Here is a 19,073-nt window from a genome sequence, read left to right as displayed (position 1 = left end):
TAGGAAGGCCGAAATCTATTTTGACCGTATACAGATAGTCCCCTCGTTTCTCACGAAGGATGTGGTGAGAATCGATGTGATTTTTGGTGGTTCGATCGGGTCATAAGCCGATGTTTTCACAGGGATCGATTATGACGTATGTGATAGTTGTCCTATCGATTTAGCCTTTCAAGGTATTTAATGCTTGTCAGATGGCGGTCAGCCAGCTGTGATATTGAACCGTCACGATGCGAGCCTATAAATAGCTCTTCCATCTATCATTTACTTCTTTCACGCGTTCACTCCCCCAAATTTTCTCATCTTTTCTTCCTTTCTTGTTGCTACCAGAGTTTTTGTGTCGTCAATTTTTCACTTTCCTTTGTCTTTCTTCCTCCCATATCAATGGCCAAGACTTCAAAAACTGTGCCTCAGAAGGAGAAATCTTCTTCTTCACAACCGTCCGACGACAAGGCGCCGATGGAGCGCGTCCACCTATGACTACATTCCCGACCCGTGTACTCTAAAGATCAATTTTAAGGTTGAGAATCCTTCATCCGTCCCGGGTCGATGCGAGCACGTGTCGACGTATATGTGCTCTATAACTGAGGGTCATCTCGAGGCCGTTAGAAAAGACTGCAACTGGGGTTCCGAGGTTGTGTTGCAAATTCCATCCCCCGAAGAGAGTGTTGTCACCTATGTGGAGGGGTTTTTAAGTGTTTACACTTATCCTTTCACATTGGGTCCGGTTGACCCGATGATCATCGATTTTTGCAGGAGATATCAGGTCACCCTTGGTCAGATTCATCCCTATCTGTGGCGTATTGTAATCCTACTTCGCTTCTTCTCCACCAAAGCCGGGGGGGATGGATTTTTCCCTGAATCACCTCATACGGTTGTATCGGCCTCAAATATTTCGAGGGTTAATCAGACTTCATCGTCGGGCATCGAAGTCTTTGATGTCGAGCATCGACGAAGACAAGGATCGAGGTTGGATGGGGCATTACATTCGGGTGAGGACCCGTGACCTTATTCCGGAAGAGAAGATGTCGTTCCCCCGAGGAATGGAATTTCGACCGTAAGTTGTTCACATAAGACGTTGCCTTTTGTATCCTTTCCTATAGTTTTTTTTTTGATGTTTCTTCCCGATATACAGCTGCCCCTTGGATGCCACAAGCGGTGCCCTACCTCGAGGATTGGGTTCGGAAGTTAGCCTCGACTTCCTCTTATGCCGAACGCGCTTGGCGTGATTTGGCTAAAGGCAGATGGGAAGCCAAGAACCATGGTAAGGTTTTACTTCTCGTTTCCTTCGAAGCGCTCTTTGTGCTCCATTCGTTACCGATTTCCTTTCATGCAGGTGTAACCAAGGATGCCGTTTTGAGGCCTTCGAGCGGTGAAGAAGGAACCAAGTTCCCGATCCCGAAACCGGGGAAAGACAAGAAGCACAAAGTTGCCTCTCGATCAGAGGGCCCCAAGCCCGAAACTCGAAGGGTGAGGAGGAAAGCAATTGCCCTTTCGATTGACTCGGTCCAACGAATGAGAGAAGAAGAAGAAGAAGACGAAGAAGAAGAAGAGGAAGAAGGAGGTGCCTCGGCTTTGGTGCCCCGATCTGTCAGAGCTATCGAGGTCACCGAAGCTCCTAAACCGATGGCAGTTGTATCGGTCGGGGTTGACTCCGGGATCCCGAGTCTTGATCGGAACGCCCCGAGTGATTCACTTGGGACTATGACAGTGGGTTATTCGCCTTCTCTTCCCACCTTTTCTGAGGAGGCGTTAAAGGAAGCTCGAGAATTGAAGACCCCCGATATGGGCGGAGGCTCTAGTGCAGGGGATCCCTTTCGGGATTGCTTTATCGGAGTCGGTGATGCTTCCGATATCGGGGACGCTTCTCTTCTACTGGAAGAGGCCCAACGTTTCATTACTCGGGTAATGATTTTACTATACTTGGTTTCTTTGTTCTTTTCCGAATTTGACTTGTGTTCTTTCCCTACTATGCAGGCCGTTAGTAGATTTCGGGTCGACCTTAGCCAGTGTGAGGTTGAGCTTCAGAAAGTCTTGGGGGAGAAAGACGTTTTGCGGCTTCTTTGCATCCAAAAGGACGAGGCTATAAAGGACCTCCAAGCGGATTTGGCTAAGGCTCGTGAAGAAGATGCCAAACTTGACAAGCAGGTAAGCCTCGTTCTGTTAAAGTATGGGTTTGACTCGACTGTGGAAGTTAACCCTTCGTTGTCTCAGCTGCAGCAAAAGGTTGAAATGATCGGGTCACTTCGGGAAGAAATCAATCAAATCAAAGCTGAATGTAATCGGTGGAAGGAGACTATCGATCGCCTGGCTACAGAAAAAGAGACCATTTTGACCATCTTATTATCGGCCGATGTCCATCTTCGAAACGTTAAACAAAAGGGTTAGGCTCAAGCTAAGAGGATCAAGGAGCTTGAAGCCCAGCTTGCTGAGGCCAAGGCCGAGGTTGAGTCGTCGAAAATCTTGGTGGATAAGTCCATTGTTGTGTATCGGGCTGATGCCGAGACTGCTCAGATGGAGGCACAAGAGGTGGCAGATACTGCCAACACCCGAGCACATTGGATTGTTGAACTTGCAAAATGTAGGTCTCGGAGGGAGACCCTCGAGGAGATACATGTTCGGGGTTTCGACCTTACTGAAGAAATAAAAAAGGCTAAAGAGCTCAAAGTTGAAGCTGAAGCCTTGGCTTCTGATGGCGATGATGATGACGATGACGGTAGCAAGAGCGGATCTGAGTATGGGGGAGAGCCTGATAGAGAAGCAAATGCCCTGAGGATGATCAGGAAGCCTAGTTCATAGTTTTTTTATGTTTGTAATCAATCATGTAGAAACTTTTGTATATAGACAACTTTGGCCGATTTGTGAAGAATTTATGCGTGCCTTACAAATGTTTTCACAAGGATTTTAACAAATCAATCAAATTTGGACTTTGTAGTCTCTATTATTGATTTGTTTGAAGTGACGTAGCCTTTGGTCTTACTTGTTGAGTTAATGATTCGAACTTGAAGAAATATAATCCGTAGGCGTAATAGTCGAGTGAGTGCTTTGCTTGAACTCGAAGTGAAAGTAACTCGTAGGCTTTAATCGTCGAGTGAATGATTCGAACTAGAAGTAATATAGCCTGTGGGCGTGATGGTCGAGTGAGTGATTGCTCGAAATCGAAATAAAAGTAGCCCGTAGGCTTTAGTCTTTGAGTGAATGATTCGAACTTGATGCAATGCAGCCCGTAGGCATAATTTTCGAAGTAGCCTGTAGGCTTAGTGTTCGAGTGAGTGCTTGTTCGAACCCGTAGGCTTATCAGTCGAGTGAATGATTCGAACTCGATGCAACGTAGCCCGTAGGCATAACGGTCGAAGTAGCCCGTAGGCTTAGCAGTCGAGTGAATGATTCGAACTCGATGCAACGTAGCCCGTAGGCATAACAGTCGAAGTATCCCATAGGCTTAGCAGTTGAGTGAATGATTCGAAGTTGATACAATGTAGCCCGTAGGCATAATGGTCAAAGTAGATCGTAGGCATAACGATCGAAGTAGCCCGTATGCATAACGGTCGAGTGAATGATTCGAACTCGATGCAATGTAGCCCGTAGGCATAATGGTCGAAGTATCCCGTAGGCTTAGCAGTCGAGTGAATGATTCGAACTCGATGCAATGTAGCCCGTAGGCATAATGGTCGAAGTAGCCCGTAGGCTTAGTGGTCGAGTGAGTGCTTGCTCGAACTCGATGCAATGTAGCCCGTAGGCATAATTGGTCGAATTTAACTTGATTTTGTTTGCCTAATAAATCTCCAAATAGAGGAATTTTCCTTGGATATAAGTCGCCGATAAAGAAGAGAACTTTCTTCGCACGTTATTACACACGTGTTCATGTTTCGCGCCTGGGTTCGGGCCAATCTACATGAGCATGGTTCGTTTCGACCATTTGGATCTTATAATTTTTCCTATTGGAACCCTGTTGTTGTGAAATAACTATCTTGCATCTGAACTCGATATATTTGAGGGCCTAATGCCCCCTCAATATTCGAGGTCGATTGTAAAGAGGCCTCGGATATTGTTGTAAGTGCAGCACGATCAATGGTTGCCTCATTAAAAACCTTGACGAAAAACCCATTTGGTATAAAACCGGTCTAAGGGAAAAAGAGTGCAACACGTGCTTTCAAGCGAAAGATCCATCTTAGCCCTCGTTCGGACTTCTGCAGGGGTCAGTTTTGAAATATAAATGAATATGGAAAGGTCGTACCTTAGCAGTAGTACCGTTTTAGATGTGATACATTCCAGCTGCTTGATAGTTGTTTGCCGTTTATAATGTCGAGCCTGTACGATCCCTTTTCGATGTTCTCGAGCACCTGTTATGGTCCTTCCCAATTCGGTCCTAGTTTTTCTTCGTTCGGATTTCGGGTATTGATGGTAACTTTTCTTAACACTAAGTCCCCGGGCTTGAAATGGCGGAGCTTGGTTCTTCGATTATAATATCTTTCGATTCGCTGCTTTTGGGCGGCCAATCGGACGAGAGCAGCTTCTCGTCTTTCGTCCGATAGTTCGAGGCTGGTATTCATAGCCTCATTATTTGATTCTTCCATCGCGAATCAAAATCTGGCACTGGGTTCACCAACTTCGACTGGTATCAATGCTTCGGACCCATATACTAAGGAGAATGGGGTCGCCCCTGTACTGGATTTTGACGTCGTCCGATATGCCCAAAGGACTTCGGGCAGGATTTCTCTCCATTTTCCTTTAGCGTCGTTCAACCTCTTTTTTAGGTTTTGAATGACAATTTTGTTCGTTGATTCGGCCTGTCCATTCCCACTGGGTGGTATGGTGTCGATAGTATCCTTCTTATTTTGTGGTCTTCGAGGAATCTTGTTACTTTGCTGCCAACGAATTATTTTCCATTGTCACATACTATTTCGGCGGGTATCCCGAATCGGCATATGATATGATCCCAAATAAAGTCTATAACTTCTTTCTCTCTTATTTTCTCGAACGCCTGCGCTTCAACCCATTTAGAAAAATAGTCAGTCATAAATAAAATGAATTTGACTTTACCTAGGGTCGATGGCAGAGGGTCGACGATATCCATTCCCTATTTCACAAACGGCCATGGGGATATGACTGAGTGGAGTTGCTCTCCGGGTTGATGGATCATTGGTGCAAACCTTTGACATTTGTCACATTTATGAATAAATTCCTTCGCATCTTTCCCCATATTGATCCAATAATACCCTGCTCTGATTATTTTTCGAACTAATGTATCGACACCGAAGTGATTCCCGCAAGTGCCCTCGTGCACTTCCCGTAGGATGTAATCGGTATCTCCCGGACCCAAGCATACTGCCAATGGTCCATCGAATGTTCTTCGATACAGTGTTCCGTCCGAAGACAACGTGAATCGAGCAGTTTTAGTCCGTAGGGTCCTAGAATCTTTAGGGTTCGATGGGAGCTTTCTGCTCTTTAAGTATTCAATATACTTGTTTCTCCAATCCCAGGTTAAGCTTGTAGAATTTATCTCGGCATGACCTTCTTCGATTACCGATCTCGAAAGTTGAAGAACATTCCCCAAGCCCAAGTCATCTACCTCGACCGACGATCCCAAATTCGCAAGCGCATCGGCCTCATTATTCTGTTCTCGTGGAACATGCCGTAAATTCCATCATTTGAAATAGTGCAAAGTGACAAGCAGTTTGTCTAAATACCTTTGCATTCTACCTTCTCGAACTTCGAAGGTTTTGTTTACTTGACTCACCACCAGGAAAGAGTTGCAATTAGCTTCAATGACTTCTGCTCCCAAGTTTCTAGCTAGCTCGAGACCTGCAATCATGGCTTCATACTCGACCTCATTGTTAGTCAACCTGATAGTTTTAATAGATTGCCTAATAGTCTTACCCGTGGGTGGTTTCAAAACTATGCCTAGCCCGGACCCCTTCGCGTTCGAAGCCCCATCCGTAAAAAGGATCCATACCCCCGATGATGTGCCTGATTTCAACAGGAGTTCTTTTTCGACTTCGGGTACGAGGGTTGGCGTGAAATCGGCCACGAAGTCTGCTAAAATTTGAGACTTGATGGCCGTACGGGGTTGATATTCAATATCGTACCCACTGAGTTCGACGGCCCATTTGGCCAGTCGGCCTGATAACTCGAGTTTGTGCAAAATATTACGAAGCGGGTAAGTGGTCAACATGCATATGGGATGACATTGAAAGTAAGGCCTTAACTTTCTAAAGGTGCTTATCAGTGCAAGTGCCAATTTTTCTAGGAGCGGATATCTAGTTTTCGCGTCTCCTAAGGTTCGACTCATATAATAAACGGAGAATTGCGTACCTTGCTCTTCTCGAACTAGGACACCGCTTAAGGTGATTTCCGATACTGCCAAGTACAAACAAAGTTTTTCGTCTGTTTTTGGAGTGTGAAGTAGTGGTGTGCTTGATAGATATCGTTTTAGTTCCTCTAATGCTTGCTAGCACTTCGGGGTCCAAGAAAAATCGTTCTTCTTTTTGAGTAGAGAGAAAAATTTGTGACTTCAATCAGATGATCTTGAAATGAACCGGCCTAAGGCTGCAATCCGACCCGTTAGCCTTTGTACGGCTTTCACGCTGTCCACAATGATGATGTCTTCGATGGCCTTGATTTTATCGGGGTTAATCTCTATTCCCCGATGTGACACCATGAAGTCGAGGAACTTGCCCGAACCGACCCCGAAAGTACATTTTTTGGGGTTGAGCTTCATATTGTATTTCCTCAAAATTTTGAACGTTTCCTGCAAATGGGTCAAATGGTCCTCTACGCGCAGGGATTTAACTAGCATGTCATCAATATAAACTTCCATTGATTTTCCTATTTGTTCTTCGAACATTTTATTTACTAGGCGTTGGTAAGTTGCCCCTGCATTCTTTAGCCCGAAGGGCATCACATTATAACAATACGTTCCATATTTGGTGACAAATGAAGTCTTTTCCTGGTCCTCCGGGTTCATCTGGATTTGATTATACCCCGAATAGGCATCGAGAAAAGTGAGGATCTCGTGGCCGGCCGTGGCATCGTTCATGCGATCGATGTTGGGCAGCGGAAAGGAATCTTTGAGGCATGCTTTGTTCAAATCCTTATAGTCCACACACATTCTAAGTTTGTTCCCTTTTTAGGCACTACAACTACGTTGGCTAACCATTCGGGATATTTCACCTCCCGAATGGACCCTACTTTGAGAAACTTGGTTACCTCGTCCTTTATGAATGCGTGCTTTCCATCTGACTGGGGTCTTCTGTTTTGCTTCACCGGTCTGAACCAGGGGTCCAAACTTAGCCGATGCGTCGTTATGTCCGGCGGGATCCCTGTTATATCTAAATGAGACCAGGCAAAATAATCAATGATATCGATAAGAAATTGAACGAGTTTCTTCCTGAATTCGGGGCTCAACCCCATTCCCAAGTATACCTTTCGATCGGGCCAGTGCTCGATTAATGTGACTTGCTCTAGTTTCTCGATTGTTGATTTGGTGGCGTCGGAGTCATCGGGAATCATGAAAGATCGAGGGACTCATTGATCATCATCCTCTTCGATCTTCTGGTTATCTGGCTAGGTCGAAGCCAATGTCTATGATTGCTATTTGGTGTCCCATTCTCCTTCTGAGCCCGATCCTTCTATCGGCGAAGGTGAGGACGTTGGTTTAGCTTTCTCGATGACGAACACTTCCTTTGCGGGTGGTTGTTCTTCGTACACCGTTTTGACATGTCACGACCCAACTGGAGGGTCATGACTAGCACTCGGGCCATACTTGCCGAGCACCAACGTATATTTTATCTAACCTTCCTTATTATCTTTAAGGGCCGACAAGATCAATATAAATAGTAGACATGGATCATGAACATCCAACAATGAAAGATAATATCATGAACATACATAACATGGGACGACAAGACTGTCAAGAAACTATATATAAGGTACGAGCTATCATGATGCCATGAAAGACTATACAACAAAAATCAGCCGAAAAGGCATTCTAAACCATACATAAGTCGACACCTGTCTATGAGCCTCTAAAGGAACATAAGTGCTACAACATTGCCGGAACAGGGCCCCGACATACCCATAATGTCTATAACAAAAATGCATACCAAGACCACGGCAAGTCCGGAGAAGGGATCTCGCCAATAACCGCTGAACTGGACAGCCTACTGTGGTGGGGAGCTACGTCTACCTGTCTATCAGGACCTGCAGCACGACATGCAGTGTCCACAAATAAAAAGGACGTCAGTACGAATAAAGTACTGAGTATGTGAGGCAAAAAAGCATAAGTAAGAATAGTAATGTAAACAGGGATAGAGAATATACAACCTGTGACATCTGGGTACCTCTGAGGGCTACTGACATGAAATACATGATACATACATATATATACATAAACTTTTAAAACATATGCCTTTGTGGACATCACCATCATCATATCGTACCCGGCCGTAATAGGCTCGGTAAAACGTACCCGGCCATCATAGGGCTCGGTAGAATCGTACCCGGCCACGTGGAGCTCGGTAAAACCCAACTGATCAGTGGTTGCACAATAGGTGCCATACCCGGCCGACTATAGCGCGGCTCGGTAGAGTAAAATAGATACATATATATGATGCATGCTGGACTCATTGGAATCACATTTTGAACCTTTCGGAGTGACGTAAGGTCGGTATCCTTCGTACATGTTATTAGGATTAACTCTTCATCAAGAATCTTATAAGAATCAGGAACTACCAACAACATTGATAATATAAGAATAAGAGAAGTAACATCAATATCAATCGTTTCATAAGAAGGGCAGCAATGTAAGTACTGCTAGCTTCTAAGAGTAGAGTATCTTTGGGAGCTCGTTCATTACATTATGTACAATCGGAGTCGTGCAAAAGAATGAAGGGGATAGCCTCACATACCTTGTATATACTGCCCAACCTCAAGCTATGCAAATGTCACGACTCCTTAGTCTACAATAAGACAAATGACACTATCATTATCGTTTAAGCGTCGTAACTATTATGTATCGACCACAACCTATTTTACGATGAAACGGACAGCACCTACCCTATTTATATGACTTCCCACAAGTCAATACAATCACCAAACAGCCCAAACAACATCATTAATAATCATATTGAGCCTCCAAAACAGTCCACCAACCAACAACATTACTACCAAGTCTTTCGATATATATTTCACAAGTTCTAGCTTCAACGACTTAGCTGCAACTTGGATAATCTTAAATATATATAGAGTAAGAGGTTCCTTACCTTTAAACAGAAAGAACAACTCCAATTTGACCTTAATTTTCCGCGAAATATCCCTTCAATTCTGCCACTAGAACAAGGAAGCGAAACTAGCAATTAATTCGGGTTTTTCGGCACTAGAATTACTTTAGAAGACTTGAAATCACCTAGGGTTGATATTAAAAACTTTAAGGTGTATTTACAGGACATAAAACACTTAAAACAACCTCCCACACGAGCTGGAACAACACAAAAATCAGCAACAACAAGAAGAACAAGAAACTTACTAGCGCCACGGGATTTCCGACATTTGATTTGTGTTGTTTGCCCTTTGTTTGGGTCTTGGATCATGAGAGAACCTTGAGAGACTGTTTTTAGGGTTATAAGGTCTGAATATACTGAAAAATAATGACTTAAAACGGGGTTGAGGTATCTTATATATGTCCATATGTCTTAAACCGCCTTTGTGGGCCCCATAGAGAGCAGCTTGGCGCACTCTCGCGAAAATACAAATATCTCTCTATTCCGAGATCGTATCGATGAATGGTTTAATGCGTTGGAAACTAGACTCATAGATATTCAATTTGATAGGTAGATCACCCCATAATTCCAAGCACATTGGGAGAAAAATGCAGTAACATTTGACCTAAAGTTTAAGTAAAATTATAAACCTAAGTTGCGACAACTTTTATCGACTTTTGTTTCATAACTCGCTTGACTTCAAGACTTATGATGCGGATATTATATGATTCAAATACATTAAAACAAGACCTCTTGGGATAATTAATCACCTCTAGTGTTACCCGAAAATACGGGTTACAACATCCTCGATTCGTTTAACTTCAAATACTTGTTAACTACTCTTATACACCCTTGTATTGTTTAAGACCAATAGGATTAACTTCTTATCATCTCAAAGATAATCTCTTATTGGATTTACGTCGACTAACTTACGGCGTGATCTATGGTATGCGAATTTGGGTTGTAACATGACACCTCTCGATGTCGGGAATTTGAGGGCCTGGTGTAGGGTCGAAGGTACAGCTCTCATGTTGTGGATCCATGGCCTTCGGAAAAGGGCGTTATATCTCATATCGCCTTCGATCACGTGAAACTTTGTTTCCTAGATGGCTCCGGCCACGTTTATTGGTAGGATTATCTCGCCTTTGGTAGTTTCACATGCCATATTGAACCCGTTTAGAACTAGAGTTGTAGGTACGATCTAATCCTGTAGGCCGAGCTCTTCTACTACCTTCAATCGGATGATGTTGGCCGAGCTACCTGGATCGATTGACACACGCTTAATTTTAGTTTTATTCATGAGTACAGATATTACCAGTGCATCGTTATGAGGTTGGATGACCCCTTCTGTATTTTCATCATCAAAGGACAAAGTCCCCATGGGTGCGTAATCTTGAGTCTGAGATCGCTTTTCCCTTACAATCGATGTTTTAGTGCGTTTAAGCACTGGTACCTGAGGGGTATCGATGCCACCGATGATCATATGAATGACGTGATGCGGTTCTTCTTGCTCATTTTGTTTGCTGAAATCCCTATTTTTAAAATGGTTCTTCGCCCTATCACTCAGAAATTCCCGAAGGTGCCCTTTGTTAAATAAGCGGGCTATTTCCTCTCTTAGTTGCCTGCAATCTTCCGTTCTGTGGCCATGGGTACCATGATATTCGCACTTTTGATTGGGATTTCTTTGGGCAGGATCGGTCTGCATGGGTTGAGGCCATTTAGTGTCATTGATGCGTCCGATGGCCGACACGATAGCAAATGCACCAACGCTGAAGTCATATTCTGATAATCGAGGTGCTTCTATAGGATCAACATATTTATTGAAGCCGCTCTTACTCATAAGTCCCCGAGAATTTTTCCCTCGGTCAATCTTTCGATTGTTCCGAACTGTATTGCGTGCTGAACTATTGTTCACCCGATCTGCGATGTACGGTCAATATCGGTCTCTGTCCGACCTTTGTTCTCTGTCGATCTCCTTTTGGTTTTTAGTAGCTATCCTATTCTGATGCACGGGTCCATACGGAGCTCCCAACTGATCATCCTCGACCCTAATTTTCGATTGGTATCGGTTGTGTACATTTGCCCAAGTTATCGCTGGATACTCGATCAAATTTATTTTCAGTCGATGTGATGCTCTCGAACTTAGCTCGTTCAACCCTTGGGTGAAAGCTTGTATGGCCCAATCGTCTGTGATCGGTGGTAATTCCATGCGTTCCATTTGAAATCGGGATACGAATTCCCTCAGCATTTCATTCCCCCTTTGCTTTAGCTGATTTCCTTATTGCAACCTTTATGGCACCAGCATGTGCCTTTACAAACGAATCTGCTAACATGGCAAAAGAATCGATGGAATTTGGCGGTAAATTGTGATACCAGATCATCGCTCCCTTCGAGAGGGTCTCCCCAAACTTTTTCAACAATACGGATTCAATCTCATCGTCCTCCAAATCGTTACCTTTGATGGCACATGTGTAAGAGGCGACATGTTTGTTAGGATCAGTCGTACCGTTATATTTGGGAATTTCTCGCATACGGAATTTTTTGGGGTTTGGTTTAGGTGCCGCACTAGAGGGAAAAGGCTTTTGTATGAATTTTTTTGAATCAATCTCTTTTATCATTGGTGGAGCCCCCGGGATTTGATCGACCCTGGCATTGTATGTTTCCACTCTCTTGTCGTTGGCTTCGACTTGTTTTGTGAGTTCCTCGAGTAATTTAGTAATTTCGGGAGTAGTCCCCAATTCTTGCTCGTTTGATTTCACTATGGCGGGCTCTGTTCTGGGGGTGATTTCTCGAAGTGGATTGGAATCTGGCCTGCTTTGTGCGCGAGTTTGGCTCTGTAATTGAGCTATCGCTACTTGTTGGGCTTGTAGCATCTCGAAGATCATACGTAAGCTGGCCCCGATTTTTCCTGCGTTTTGGGTATCTCGGGCTACGGATCGAGTACCGCCCTGAATGCTTCATTCCGGTTCGGAATGCTGATTCGCCTCCAAAGCTATTTGTGAATTGACATCCAATGGTATTTCGACTCGAATTTCGGGTACTTCGATTTGAGCCTCGGTGCCATCGTTAATTGGCCTTCCGGCCCCAGGTGCCAAGTTGTTGGTTTCATCTTGAAGGCCGGCTTCGTGGTCGATAGGTAAAGCCATTGCTGATTTGAAGTTGCAAGCTGGCGTGTACTTTAGATTTGTATCAAATGATCACTGTTACCCTTAGCTCCACGGTGGGCGCCAAACTGTTTAGCAAAAAAATCGAATAACGTTAGATTTTGTGTATGGTTCTAAGGATATGCGATACAATTTGATATAAATCGTGTAAAGAAATAGAGATACGTATATTCTTGACTATGAGAATGCAAATAGTGGGCAATAAGAATGAATGAGATAAAGTAAAGCAAACATAAAGGGATATCTTTCAATATGAGAAGTGATTTTTTTTGTCTCTGCCCTTTAGCTTACAAAGATTTCCCCTTTTATAGAAGAGGGTCATTATAAAAAATAATAAAATAAAACATATAGTGGAAGACCCATGGTGACTTGTCTCTTCCTTGATTCCCGCCAAGATTCTCTCTCTTGGTGCGGTCGCAACGGCTCTTGTCTGTGATCTCGATACTGGCTCGAACTCGTTACTGGGTCGGGCCCTCCGGTCTTGGCTCGAGTTCGACCTTCGAAATGGGCGTCGTGCATTTCCGACCTCGAAGCAGTGCCTTGCGGATCGATTCGGTCACGGGCTCTATAGGGTTATCGAGCCGACTCCTCGAGCGACCTTCGGGCTCGAGGCTCGTTAGTACCGACTTCGGAGCTCACTGCCAAAATCTCATTCCGACTTTTTAACACTCGAACTCGATCGAACGTAGGAAGGTCGAAATCTATTTCGACCGTATACAAAATTACGTACAAATTCAACTGTACCATTTTACGGATAAACAAAAGTATAAAAAGAACGGTGACGGTTTGAATGCAGAAAGAGAGATCTTGATGCTGCCTGAATTTTATTCTAAAAACAAGACCTAAAAACGTGAATTGTTAGAAATTTAATTTCCTGAAGATTTCACAAAGGTAATTTTACGCACTGCAAGTCTGCAATATGATTCATACGTTCAATTCCTAGTAATATTGTGAGTATTTCACTAATTTGTATAATACGACTATCAATGTATTCATATTGGAGGACTGCACGAGGAATATTCGTCTCAAGCATACTAACTCAGAACAAGTCGGAAGTTCGCCGGCTCCTTGATACTTCTATAGATTTTTATATTTTTTATACTTCTATAGATTTACTTGGGTATATGTAGTTAGCCAAGAAGAAAAACGAAAGGCAAAGAATTGATGATATTTTGTGTACTAAAGAATTACGTTGTGTACTAAATATGTTTTTATTTTCGTTATGGTGTCTTAACGCATGTGTAATTTTAATTTGTTCTCAAATGCGCGTGTTGAACTGCTAGTAGCTTATAAATGGCTGTAATGTTATTTTTTGTTTTGTGTTTCTTGCATCAACTTGAACAATCGCTCGTCCATTTCAAAATTTGTAACCGTATATTCAGTGCTGGTCATGGCCAAAATAGAACTGAATTTGAGAAGATATTTATGCAACTTTTCTGGATTTTCCTTTCTATGATTAAGAAAAATAAAACCAGCTTTTGGGGCACAAAGAACAATATGTCAGAAGCAAAAATCAAGTATAAAAAATGTCAACATAGTAGATGGATATATATTGCATTGTGGCGTAATCTCAAGTCTTGCCTCTCCAAAAATAACGTGAAGAAATCGGAGGATGGAGCAACTATAAGATTGTTAGTCCCGTCAATATTGTTGTATTTGTAAATAATAATATAAGTTATCGTAATAAAACAGTAATTAATTTGAGCCCACTGAATTTACAGTGTTTCCTTAAGAAATTTAATCCCCTCCTAGTACCCAAGGTTATGGATTATTTCCTCCCAGGATAGAACGAATCACACACTGGTGTAGCGGTACTTCAAACCCCAGTGTTTCAGCAAACACAAAGTTCGGTAGCAAATCACACTTACAGTTGCTTTGTTTGAAGTTAAAACAATGCAGAACAAAGGAGTAGAAACTCAGAAAATCGTATGAAAATGCTGAGAGGAAGGAGTGCAATGTATAGCCAAAGTTGAGCGTTTCAGTTTTTGTGTTGTATTTCGTTTGGTGTTGTGTTTCTCGTTTTTCGTTCGTATCTTTCTTCAACAGCTGCTGCACATATATATAGCAGCCACCTTTGAAGATGAACGACCATCCACCCCCCATGGTGGAGCATGCACTAGTTTGTTTGTGGAGCAAGCACTTGGCCATGGTGGGAAGAGCATTAGGCGGCTGCTATTGCAGCTGGTGGTCAATACACAGATTGGAACATATCCGTTACAAATGCGGATAATCTTACGTTAATATTTACTATTAACAAATAAATTTGGTCCAAAAAATTAATCAATCAATCATTTGACCAAATCCGAATCCGAATCCGAATCCGACGTCGTAGCCGAAGCCGAAGCCGAAGCCGAGCCGAGCGAGCGACGACGACGACGGCGCGAGGCTTGATTTCTTCTTAACTCTTTAAGAGCTACAAGAAGAGCAATTATATATATACCCACCAAAAATCTTTTCCTCTTCCAATATGGGATAATGTCTCATTGTCAAGAGGGGGAAACTTAAAATTTTACTCAAAAATTTCATTTTCCCTCCATTTCTCATTCACCCTCATTTTAAGACTATTTCATCTTAAATAACAAAAACCTCAACAATCCCCCACATGAATGGGGAATAGCTATATCACGGAAGTATGCATGGAAAAACTGTGTGATTTGCAAGCAAGGATTAATCGCATCTGGATAAGTAGGTTTCCCTTTGAACTTTCCGTAGTGAACTTATGTCGGATATACTCGGTCAATCGGTAGATTTGATATCTTTGAACCGTCGAACTTTGGCGTATACCTAGACAACCATAAGTCACACAACCGACCCTTAACCGTATTTGGCTCTCATTGTTGTGTTCGTTTCAGCCATGAACACCGCCTGGTTTTATAAGTGCGTAGAGAACTGCCTTACAAAGTTCTCCTTGAAGCGGCTAACACTTCACACTTACATAGGTGATTCCTAAACGTGTCATCCTGTAGATACACTATTTGATATACCCCGTATCAAATTTAGAAATCATTAAAAAGCCTTAATGCTTTATCCTTGGTACTGAACATTGTCTCATCACGAGAACGGACTAAAATTTTATTTGACAATGTTGAACCGTCATTAATGACTTTGTTTGATCTCCTTGAACCTAGATCTTGGGATCTCCAGTCTTCTAGGTAGAGTTACCGCCACAATGACTTGTTCTCGGCCATAGCCCCATTCCCCTTGATAATTTCTCAACTACCTCTCTAGTTAGGCCTTTTGTAAGTGGATCCGACACATTATCACTTGACTTTACATAGTCAATCGTGATAATTCCTCTAGAGAGTAATTGCCTAACGGTTTTATGCCTTCGTCGTATATGACAAGATTTACCGTTATACATAACGCTCCCAGCGCTTCCAATTGCCGCTTGACTATCACAATGTATGCATATTGGTGCCAACGGTTTGGGCCAAAATGGAATGTCTTCCAAGAAATTTCGGAGCCATTCAGCTTCTTCACCGGCTTTATCTAAGGCTATGAATTCAGCCTCCATTGTAGAGCGGGCAATACATGTTTGTTTGGACGACTTCCAAGATACCGCTCCTCCACCAATAGTGAATACATATCCACTCGTGGACTTAGAATCAGTTGAACCGGTGATCCAATTTGCATCACAGTATCCCTCAATCACCGCAGGGAAATTACTGTAGTGCAATTCAAAGTTCTGGGTATGTTCTAAATATCCCAAAACTCGTTTCATTGCCATCCAATGAGATTGGCCTGGATTGCTCGTATATCGACTCAGTTTACTTATAGCACAAGCTATATCTGGTCGTGTACAATTCATGATATACATTAAGCATCCCAACACACGAGCATAATCCAATTGTGATATGCTTTGGCCTTTATTCTTTGCTAATGCAAGATTCACGTCAATTGGAGTCTTTGTGTTTTGCTATGGGGCACTCGATTTAATATTCGATTAGCCGTAAGAATGGCTTCCCCCCACAAGTTCTGTGGCAAACCAGAACTTATCAACAACGCATTCATCATCTCCTTTAATGTGCGATTCTTTCTTTCCGCAATCCCATTAGATTGGGGCGTGTAAGGGGCTGTTGTTTGATGAATAATTCCATATTCTAAACATATTTCTTCAAAAGGAGATTCATATTCACCACCCCTATCACTTCTTATCATTTTTACTTTCTTGTTAAGTTGCGTTTCAACTTCATTTTTGTATTGCCTGAATGCGTCTATTGCTTCATCTTTACTATTCAGTAAGTAAACATAGCAATATCGAGTACCATCGTTAATAAAAGTTATGAAATACTTCTTTCCACCGCGAGATGGTATTGACTTCATGTCACAAATATCTGTGTGAATTAAGTCTAAAGGATTTGAATTCCTTTCAACTAACTTATAAGGATGTTTAACATACTTAGATTCTACACATGTTTGAAATTTTAATTTTTCGCATTCAAACTTAGGCAGTACTTTCAAGTTAATCATTTTCCGCAAGGTTTTATAATTGACATGACCAAAACGTACATGCCATAAATCATTTGACTCAAGTAAGTAAGAAGAAGCTGAAATATTATTATTGTTTTCCACAACCATTACATTTAGATTGAAAAGGCCCTCGGTGAGGTAACCTTTTCCTACAAATATTTTATTCTTACTTATGACAACCTTGTTGGATACAAAAATGCACTTAAAATTGTGCTTAACAAGAAGTCCAGTAGAGACTAAATTCTTTCTCATTTCGGGAACATGAAGGACATTGTTCAAAGTCATGACCTTGCCAGAAGTTATTTTCAGAAATATCTTCCCATATCCTTCAACTTTTGCTGTTGAAGCATTTCCCATATAAACTGTCTCTCCAGGTCCAGCAGGAGCATAAGTAGCAAAAGCTTCTCTAACTGCACAAACATGGCGAGTGGCTCCTGAATCAAACCACCACAGTTTAGGATTTCCCACCAAGTTACATTCAAAAAGCATGGCACACAAGTTATCAACATCATCATGCTTTACTACCATGTTTGCTTGACCCCTTTTCTTGTCTTTCTTCGGAGCACGATACTCCATAGATTTGTGTCCGATTTTTCCATAGTTGTAGCAGTTTCTACTGAACCGCTTCTTGCTTGGGTTGTATTTCGGACTAAAAGCCTTCTTCCTCTTTTTGTTATCTTCAATAATATTTGCTCCCATTATTGTTGAATTTTTACGGCCTCTCCTTTCAGCAGCTTTATTGTCCTCTTCGATTCTCAACCGAACAATGAGATCTTCAAGGGACATTTCTTTTCGTTTGTGTTTCAAATAATTTTTGAAGTCCTTCCACAACGGAGGCAACTTCTCAATCATTGCTGCTACTTGGAATGCTTCATTGATGACAAGACCTTCAGCAAGTAGATCATGAATAATCACTTACAATTCCTGAACTTGGGTAATAACAGACTTGCTATCTACCATTTTGTAGTCCAAAAATTTTGCGGCAACGAATTTCTTCATCCCGGCATCTTCAGTTTTATATTTATTTTCAAGCGCATTCCATAATTCGTTTGACGTCTCCACGCTACTGTATACATTATACAGATTATCATCCAGTCCGCTAAGAATATAATTCTTGCATAAAAAATCAGAATGCTTCCACGCTTCAATCACGATAAAGCGTTCATTCTCTGGAGTTTTATCTGGCAGATCAGGAACATCTTCCTTGATGAACTTCTGTAGACATAACGTAGTTAAGTAAAAGAACATCTTCTGCTGCCAGCGCTTGAAATCAATCCCGAAAAATTTTCCGGATTTTTCTGTCGGTGCCAACGCCGGTGTTCGGCTTGTCGATGCATTGGCAGTCACCGTCGGAATAGCTTGGTTTTTACTTTCAGTCGTCATTTTTTCTGTAAAAGAATGACACAAACAAACGTTTAATACACGTTTTCAAACTGGAGTAAAAATTACGTAGAATTTAATCTCCAACAAAACGCCACGAAGGCTTTACTCTCCAAAACGGGAGTACACAAAACCACAAAGGTTTTAGTTTGCAGAATAATAAGAATAACACAAATACAGAAATAAATATTAAATTTTTTAAGATTATTAGTCCCGCCAATATTGCTGTATTTATAAATAATAATATAAGTTATCGTAATGAAACAATAATTAATTCAAGCCCACTGAATTCACAGTGTTTTCTTAAGAAATTTAATCCCCTCCTAGTACCCAAGGTTATGGATTATTTTCTCCTAGGATAGAACGAATCACACACTGGTGTAGTGGTATTTCAAACCCCAGTATTTCAGCGAACACAAAGTTCGGTAGCAAATCACGCTTACAGTTGCTTTGTTTGAAGTTAAAACAATGCAGAACAAAGGAGTAGAAACTCAGAAAATTGTATGGAAATGCTGAGAGGAAGGAGTGCAATGTATAGTCATAGTTGAGCGTTTCAGTTTTTGTGTTGTATTTCGTTTGGTGTTGTGTTTCTCGTTTTTCGTTCATATCTTTCTTCAACAGCTGCTGCACATATATATAGCAGCCAGCTTTGAAGATGAACGAACCTCCACCCTCCATAGTGGAGCATGCACTAGCTTGTTTGTGGAGCAAGCACTTGGCCATGGTGGAAAGAACATTAGGCGGCTGCTATTGCAGCTGGTGGTCAATACACGGATTGGAACATATCCGTTACAAATGCGGA

The sequence above is a fragment of the Nicotiana tomentosiformis genome, chromosome 1, assembly GCF_000390325.3.
Source record: "Nicotiana tomentosiformis chromosome 1, ASM39032v3, whole genome shotgun sequence".
In the NCBI taxonomy this organism is placed as follows: Eukaryota; Viridiplantae; Streptophyta; class Magnoliopsida; order Solanales; family Solanaceae; genus Nicotiana; species Nicotiana tomentosiformis.
Note: the sequence above shows the minus strand (reverse complement) of the source record.